Consider the following 9186-nt stretch of genomic DNA (forward strand, 5'->3'; position numbering starts at 1 on the left):
GTGGTTTACAATAGAACAAGTTAGCAAAGGTGAGGTGCCCCTCCGGGGATCCAGGGGAGGGAGCAGGCCGTCCAAGCAGGCAGAGGCCCTGAAGCAGCCATCACCAGCACCTCCCTTCTCTGTGGCTGCCAGGGCCTGTGGCTGTGGGCAAGTCAGTGTCCTCATGTGGGGCTCAACCTCCAAATCTGTCAAAGGAGATGATGATGATGATGATGATGATGGCAATGTGCTAGCTCCTGTCTCACAGGGGTGGTGGAAGGATGAAATGAGAGAAAGCAGGCAAAACATTTAGGACAGGGAATATGTTCAATAAACATTGGCCGTTATTAGTTCCTGCATTTGGGTCCGGGACACCATCATTTATTCACCCACAAACATGTATCAAGCGCCTACTAACACTGTATCAGGCACCGTGCACGGTACTAGGCATATGAAGAATGAGACAGCAGCCTGGCCTTCAAAGAGGGTGTTGTTCAGAGAGGCTGTGATACAGAACACAGACGGACACTGGGACAGGAGGGGCGCAAGGCCGAAGGGAGTCTTGGGTCCTTGTAGAAGGAATCAGAGAAGATGCCGTGGGGAGTGGGGGGTGACAAGGATGTGGGAAACGGGTGAGACTTTTTCCTGCATGTGCAAAAGCACCAGTGACAGACCAGCTCCAGGGTGTCAGATCTGGGAGTCAGTGGGCTTGAGGATGGGTGGCCACAGCACGCGGTAGAGGCCGGGTCCCAGGCAGGCAGCTCTGATGTTGTGAAGTCTGCCTGCAAGTCCTGAAGTCTTGTTTATCTCCAGACTCAGCCTGAGACAAAGGAACACCTAAACACTGAAGCAGGGATCCGATTGAGTTATCGTTTTCCTTTCTTTTTGGTGCCCAGTTACATGCCTGTTAGCCAGCCCCAGGATAAGACTGAATTTATATCTCACCAAAGAGGCACCAGAAGGGGAAGGAGGGAGAGACGGAGACAGAGACAGAGAGAGAAGATTATGCAGAGTTTTTTTTTTTCTTCCAAGTGTCTCCTCACTAGAATTCTGCCACTCTGTCTCCGGGGAGCGGTTCGCCCTCCAGAAAATATGACACTTTATTTCCTGCCCTTGTTTGTTAACACACCCCATTACCATCCATCTCAGTTTCATGTAACTGCCAACCGGCATTAACGCCCTCCTCCTCGCCGAGGCAGAAAATAGAAAAGGAAGAATTCAGCAGATTTTCCCCCGTGGCACCCTCGGCGGCACCAAGATAACCAGAGCAGAAACCACAATTGGATTCTCATTCCTCCAGCCCAGGAATGTGAAGGACGGGACGGTTTAACCACCTTCTGCGTTTGCCTGCAAAGAGAGTCGGCTTGTTATTTCGGCTGTCTGGGCTCCCTTCTCGGCTACGGAGAGAGATACATTAATTAATTATTTTTTTTAAACGTTAGGCGGGAGATGTTGCAAACTAACAGAGACTGTCAGCGGCGCCTGCCCCATCAGGTACGGGGCCCGCGGCGCCGGCGGCGGAGACACACTGACCCCTAGTGGCCGGCCGGACCCTCGCAGCCCCTGCGCTCCACCCTCGGCGGGGGCTCGATAAAATCGCTCCTTCCTGGGGCAGCTCGGGGTGGGCTGCGCGGGGTGGGCTGCGCGGGGTGGCCCTGCTGTGTCTCCACCGCCTGCCCCGACACACACACACTCAAACAGAAACACACAGACACACACAACACACTCAGACATGCATGCACGCACTCAGACGTGCACGCAGACACACACACGCCATGTCGAGTTTCTTCTCTCCCTTTCCAATTCCATGGAGCATAAACGTCCTGAGAACCTTCGGGGCACCGGCCCTGGGCTCCAGACAGGCTGCTTCTGTGTCCTGAAGGAGGAAGGGAGCTGGCCCTCGGGGACAGGCTCCTTCATGCCAGGCACTGTGCACACAGGGCCTCACTGGAGCCTCCCTGTAGCGCCAACTTACAGGTTTGGAAACTGGGGCTCTGGCTGTCAGAGGGCTTGCCCAGGTCACAAAGCTCATGTTTTTATTGATTTTATTTATTCTAATAAGCAGCTATTTACATAGCACTTACCTGCCAGGCATTCTTCGAGTGCTTTACCTATATTAAATTTATTGAGTCCTTATCATGACCTCCATTTCACAGATGAGGAAACAGAGGCCCAGAGAGATTAATTAACTAGTGAGTGCTGGATCCAGCATCAAGCCCAGGCAGTCTGGTGAGCGCTCTCAGCCACTGCCCTGGGCTGCCTGTACCAGGGAACTAGTAAGGAGGAGACCAGGATTCTAACCCCAAGCTCTCCCCCATACCTCCTTCATCCCCTAAGTATGAAGTGCTGCACAGCACAGGATGGGGAGCAGTCGTACTAACTGCCACTGGAGGACGAGGCCTGTGGAGGAGGTGGCAGTGAAGCTCATTGAGGTCACAGACCGTGTCCTTCACCTGCCGAGTCTCGTGCCTGGCACCTAGGGGTTTTCAATAAAAGCCCAACTGGGCTGGAGCCTGAAGGAGGGTTCCAGGCAGGTGGGAAGGCGCGAGGAGGCTGAGAGGACTTCTGAACCCTGCGGCTGACGCAGGGAAGCCAGGGTCTTGTTGCCCACCTCCTCCCCCATGAAAAGATGTTTTCAAACACGCCCATACTCTTTTTTGGCCAATACAAGGAGATTCGCTAAACTGGAACTGAACATCCCCCAGCCGCACTCCTGTGATTAATACATCAGAAATGTGTGTCCCTCCCTGTATTTTGTCTCATTTGAGCTTCAGAGCAGCCCCATGAGTGAGGTAGGTAGACCCAGCCTCGCTTTTAACATGAGAAAACGGAGAGCTTTTCCAAGCTGCCTAAGTAAACGGTCCCGAATTTCCCAGCTAATACATAGAGACCTGGACACCCAGGCTTCCTGACTGCAGAGCTCATGTCCCCTCATGCTGTCAGGTCAGCCAGGACCCCACGCAGAGACCGCCCGGCCCCCCGCCTGGGCCCCAGCAGCCCTGTCCTTCCCTCAAGCAGTGCCTTGAACTGGCCGGGCTTGTTCCTGTCTTAAGACCTCTGCTCTAGCTGTTCCCTCAGCCAGGAATGCTCTTCCTGTACATGGATTTTCACGCACTTGGCTCCTTCCTGCCATTCCGGTGTCAGCTCAAGTGTCACCTCCTCCAAAAAGCCTTCCTTGTCCACCCAACCTAAAATAGCCTTCCAGTCACTCTCTGTTGCGTCACTGCTTTATTTTCTTCCCAGCAGTTATTAAGCTTTGGTAAGTTCTTGTTGAGTTACTATTGTTAGTCTCGCCCCGTGTGTAATGAGGGCTATCCATTACACAGCACAGACCTACTGCATGCCAAGCAAAGTTCCAAGAGCTTTACACACCGAAGGTCATTTACTCTTTACAACCATCCTGTTATTGTCCCCATTCTACAGAAGAGGAAACTGAGGCAAGACAGGTTCAGTCACTTGTCCAAGATTCTCCCCTTAGTAAGCTCTGTTCTTAGCCACTACAAAAACATCAGCCCTGCGACAACAAAAAGACAAACCATTGAATTTGTAAATGGGTAAAGGATTTCAATAGACATTTCTCCAGAGAATATATACAAATGGCCAATAAGCACATGAAAAGATGCTCAATATTATCAGTCATTAGAGAAATACAATCAAAACCACAATAAGATACCCCTTGATGCCCACTAGGATGGCTATAGTTTTTTTTAAAAAAGGAAAATAACAAGTGTTGGCAAGGACATGGAGAAGTTGGAACCACTGTCCATTGCTGGTGGGAATGCAAAATGGTGCAGCTGCTGTAGAAACAGTTTGATGGTTCCTCAAAAGCTAAACATAGAATTATCCCATGACCCTGCAATTCTACTCCTAGGTATCCTGAGGAATTGAAAACAGGGCAAGAAAATGTGTACAGAAATGTTCATAGCAGCAGAGTCCACAAGAGCTAAAAGTGGAAATGACCCAAATGCCCATAGGCTGATGAAGGAGTGAACAAAATGAGGAATGTCCACACAATGGAATATTACTCAGCCATCAAAAGGAATGGAGTGCTGATCCGTGCTGCAACATGGATGACTCTTAATATGTGCTACATGACAGAAGCAAGACACAAAAGGCCACATATTGTGTCATTCAATTTATATTGCAAATCCACAGGGACAGGAAGCCAACTAGTGGTTGCCAAGGGCTGGAAGAAGGGAGAGATGGGGAGTGACTGCTTTACGGGTACAGGGTCTCATTTTGGGGTGATGAAATGTTCTGGAACTAGACGTGGTGATGCTTGCACAACTTTTTGAATGTACTAATGCCACTGAATTGTATACTTTAAGATAGTTCAAGTGAATTTTATGTTACATGAATTTTATGGTATTTTTTAAAAATCAGCCTTTGTCTTGTCTATCTCTGGGTCCCCGGAGCCTAGAACAGCACGGGGCTCACAGTAGAGGCTAAGAACATATTTGCTGGAGAAATGAGTGAAGTGGACCGGGCCCCCCAGCTCTGTCTCAGGGTCTTCTCACAGCGTCAGGGAGCTCCAGGCAGTGGTCAGGCTCTCAGGTGCGTCAGCACCACCTGGACGGCTCGCTGAAACCCACTGCTGGGCCTCAGCGCCTGAGTTTCTGACTCGGAAGGTCTAAGTGGGGCCTGAGAATTTGCATGTCCAACAAGTTCCCTGCTGGCCCCAGGGGCCACAGTTCGAGAATCACTGCTCTCTTCTATCTATTAAACCACGCAAGGAGAGAAGGCAAAGCTTGACATGGTCAGGATAGAGAAAAGACAGGACCCACATTTCATTAAAAAAGAGAGAGAGATTCGAACCACCTGAAAACTGAACCGCACAAAAAAATGAGTTGTCAATTGTCATCAGTTGAAAAATCTCTGCAGCAGAGACCTGTTTTCTATCAAATGAGGTTACAGTTTTGTTGGGAGAGTAGCTGGGCTGTGCGACACTTACTGGCTACCTTCTTGTCACAGAGACTCTCCCCTCACTCTTCAGAGGTAAGGCCATGGTGCTTTCTGGAAGATCCTAGAACAAAGTGGCTCCTTCCCCACCCCTGGGCCTTTGCACTTGCTGCTGCCTCTGCCTGCAACAACTCTCGCCACCTGCACCCTCCTCCTTCTCTACCTTTCATTCCCACCTCCGTCTCCTTTAGTCAAGCTAATTCCTTCACAGTCACTGAAGGTGCCCCCTCTAGGAAGACTTCCCTAACGAGCCACACTAGCTCAGGAATTTAAGGATGGTTTAACATTAGAAAAATCTCTTAATTATTATCACGTTAATATTTACAAATAATATAGTCATTTCAATTAATGCAAAAGAGAATTCAAAAATTAAATACCCCTAGGGGCCCACCCAGTGGCATAGTGGTTAAGTGCGCACACTCCATGTCAGTGGCCCAGGGTTCGCAGGTTTGGATCCTGGGTGCAGACCTACACACCATTTGTCAAGCCATGCTGTGTTGGCGTCCCACTACAAAATAGAGGAAGATTGGCACAAGATGCTAGCTCAGGGCCAATCTTCCTCACCAAAAGAAAATAAAATACCCACCTTTTTTTCTAACCTGCACAAAAGCTGAGCGAAGAGTTTATTATTATCCTTACTTTACAGAGGGAGCAATTGACTCAGAGAGGTAAAAAGACTGGCTCAGGTTTTTATGGTGTTGGAGAACAGGGTAGGGGATTGAAAAGAGGGGAGACTGGAATGTATCAGATGGTGCTGAATTGGAATTGGGATATTTGTATGATCTCATGGGTTGTTTTTTTTTATTGCAGTAATGTTAGTTTATAACATTAATATAAATTTCAGGTGTACATCATTACATATTTCAAATTCTGTGTAGATTACATCATGTTCACCACCCAAAGACAAGTTATAATCCATAAATACCCCTTTATAATTTGTTTTCAAACCAAGAATAGAAGGGAACTTCCTTGACTTCATAATAGCTTTCTACCAAAAGACTACAGCAATCAAATTTACTCCCTGTAAGTATGGGAAAGAGAGAAGAAACACTATTATGACATCTTTTCAACACTGTTCTAGAAGTCCTAGCTACAGCAATAAGGCAGGAAAAACTAACAAGCGATGTAAGGATTGTAAAAGAAGAAACATATTGTCACGGACAATGCGATTTTCTGCATAGAAAATGCAATGGAGTCTACCACATCTGCAGGACATTTATTTCATGTGTATTTGCGGTGGTAACTCCATTAGAATAACGCCTCTAGCCTCCCTCTGCTCCCTCACCCACCCTAAGAGAGCGATTTACTGAGTTTGGGGAAACCACCAGCCTGCACAGCTCGGCGCCTTCCCTCTGCTGCCTTGCGGAACCAGCCTGCCCACGAGCAGCACTTGCTTTCTGCTCGCCCGTTCCCTGATCTTTACAAGGCGCGGCCCACGGGAGGTGCCTGCGGTTCTCCAGCTCCGTCTGTGGCTGGGTGCCTCTAACTACGGAATGCAGTAATAGACAGCGTATTGCAGCCACAGATCTAAGCCATATTTTCCAAAGAAACTTATTGGTAATAAAGGTGATAGTTTTTACTCTATTTGGCTCCTGCGTCTACTTCTCAGTTTGTTGTACACTTGAGAGAGAAGCGAAGGTCATATATAGGAATCCTCTCAAAGCCCCAAAAGATTAGAATCAATGAGAACTATCAGAAGGCTGCTGGATGCAATCAATATGTGAAAATCAATATTATTCCTATACCCACCTGAATAACCAACTAGAAAGCGGAATTTTAAGAAAATCCTAGTTATGATTTTATAAGTCCTGCAAAGTATCTAAAAATAATGCTGACAAAAGATATGCACAATCTTTGCAAAGAAAATTCTGAAATTTTAATGATAGACATTTAAAAACAGCCTCAATAAATAAAGAGATAGACCATGTTCACAGAGAGAAAGATTTAATAATGTAAAGATAGCAACTCTTTCTAGATAAAGAGGCAGCTCTTTTCTACTCTGGACCCCCCAAACTCTCTCCATCTTTTCCCTAAAAAAAAAAAAATTAAAAATAAATAAATAAAGGGGGCGGGAGAGAGAGAAACTTTATCTTGATTACTAAAATAATGCCCCAGAATTTTTTCTAAATAGTAATAGCTACTTTTATGAGTGCTTACTCAATAAAGGAATTATCACAATAACGTTTTGAACTAAGTACCTCTATTATTCCCATTTTACAGTTACGGGAGCTGAGGCCCAGAGAGGTCAATCAGCTTGCCTAAGAGCACACAGCTAGTCAGGGCTAGAGCCAGGATTGCAATGCAGGCTGGCTCCAAGCCTGTATTCTGAACCACTGATCTCTGCTGCTATCAAGATTGTCCTGTAGCACTATTGCTGTCACTCACCTGCCGTCTGAGAAGCTGTTGTGACTCGGGGGAAGGTGAAGTTGCAGCAAGCTCTAGAACAGCAGAGTCCAGCCCCCTTGTCTGTGGGCCTCAGGGGATCGTGTCCGGGTAAGCACATCCATCATGTGTGTCAGGAGAAGAGGCTGAAAACCAGGCCCTATATGACAGGTGGAGACTCTCCTCTGTTCATCAGGGGAATTTTTGCCCCTGAGATGTGAGCCATGCCCATGGTTCCTGGAAACTCAGGGAGTTCCTGGAAACTCCTTCTCTGCTTGGACATGAGACCCTGCCTCCCTGTGGGTCTGCTTTATTTGTAATTCTGCTTCACTTCTTCTCTCTTGTGAGACCTGTTAGTCTCATTCCCTTGGGTTCTGTCCCACACACACATATTCAGCTCCTACTTCTTGGAACACACCCCGAGAGGCGGGCAGGCGGTGTGATGGACTGAGCAGGAGCGTTCTGTCTGTTATTGCTGCACGTGCCCTGGGCAAGTCCCTGTATTCAGTGCCCGAGTCCGTGGAATGGGCCTGACACTCAGCCGATGCCCCCACTAAGGAAAGGGGGCAATGTCGTCAACTCAGTCAAGACACACGCTGAGCCCTCAAGGAGCTCAGCTGAGAAAACCACTTAATTCCAGCCAGAAGGAGTTCCGGTTCAGGGCACAGGTGCAGAGTGTTTGGGGGGCCCAGGGCAGTGAGGGGCTTCCTGGATTCAAATCCTGCCTCCTCCACCCACCGGCTGTGTGAACTTGAATCAACTGCCTGTGGAGGCAGAATACTGCGCCTCCCCCCGCCCCCTGCCAAAGATACCCACATCCCGATCCCTGGAACCTATAAATACATGACCTTCCGTGGCCATGGGGAATTAAAGTTGCTTGTGGAATGAAAGTTGCTAACCAACTGACCTTAAGATAGGGAGATTGCCCTGGTTTATGTGAATGGGCCCAATGTCATCACAAAGGTCCTTAAAAGTCAAAGAAGGAGGTGGAAGAGACCGTCAGAACGATGTGGCATGAGGAAGACTGACCCCATCGTGGCCGGCTTTGAAGATGGTGGAAGGAGGACATGCGCTGTGGATGCGGGCAGCCTTTAGAAGCTGGAAAAGGCTAGAAAACAGATTCACCCCCAGAAGCTCCAGGGAGGAACGCAGCCCAGTGTGTCTCACATTGAACTTCTGACCTCTAGAATGTAAGATAATAAATTTGTGTTGTTTTAAGCCACTAAGTCTCTGATCATTTGTTACAGCCGAGACAGAAAACGAATACATTATCTAAATTCTGTAACCCTCAGTTTCCTCATCTTTGAAGTGGGAATAATAACCACATCTGCTGCATGGAGTCGGTGTGGGATTAAATGAAGTGCAGGGTGTAAACATTCTAGTGTAGGGTTTCGCCCATAGGACGCATAAAATAAATGCTGGCATCACTACTGTTGGGAAGATCCATCGCTTTCTCCCTAGACAAGCCCACCCAGGCCCCCTTGGGACAGGCCCTCCTCTGTGGCCCAGGGTGTATGGGCATCTCTCCTTATCTTTTTTAAGAATGCCAGATTCTCCCTAGGACCATTCAGCCCACTTCCTCTTTCTCCTTCCCAATTTCTGCTTCTCTTGGTCTTTGATAGTCCTATTTCTGATTCTGGGGGTTGTGGGCAGGTGAGGGGGACGAGGATACAGGCTGCAGCCCAGTTCCCAGAGGAAATGTCTCCATGGCTGGAAGACCAGGGTGTGCACCTGAGACTCAGTGAGGACTCTCTTGGCAGACCGGCCTTGGGCAAATAACCTCTTTACAAAAAAAGATGGCCCTTGTGAAACACGGCTGGGTGTTTACATTTTCATCCACTCAGCTATTCAAGGAACAGTAAGTTT

Source organism: Equus przewalskii, chromosome 10 (assembly GCF_037783145.1).
Source record: "Equus przewalskii isolate Varuska chromosome 10, EquPr2, whole genome shotgun sequence".
NCBI classification, from domain to species: Eukaryota; Metazoa; Chordata; class Mammalia; order Perissodactyla; family Equidae; genus Equus; species Equus przewalskii.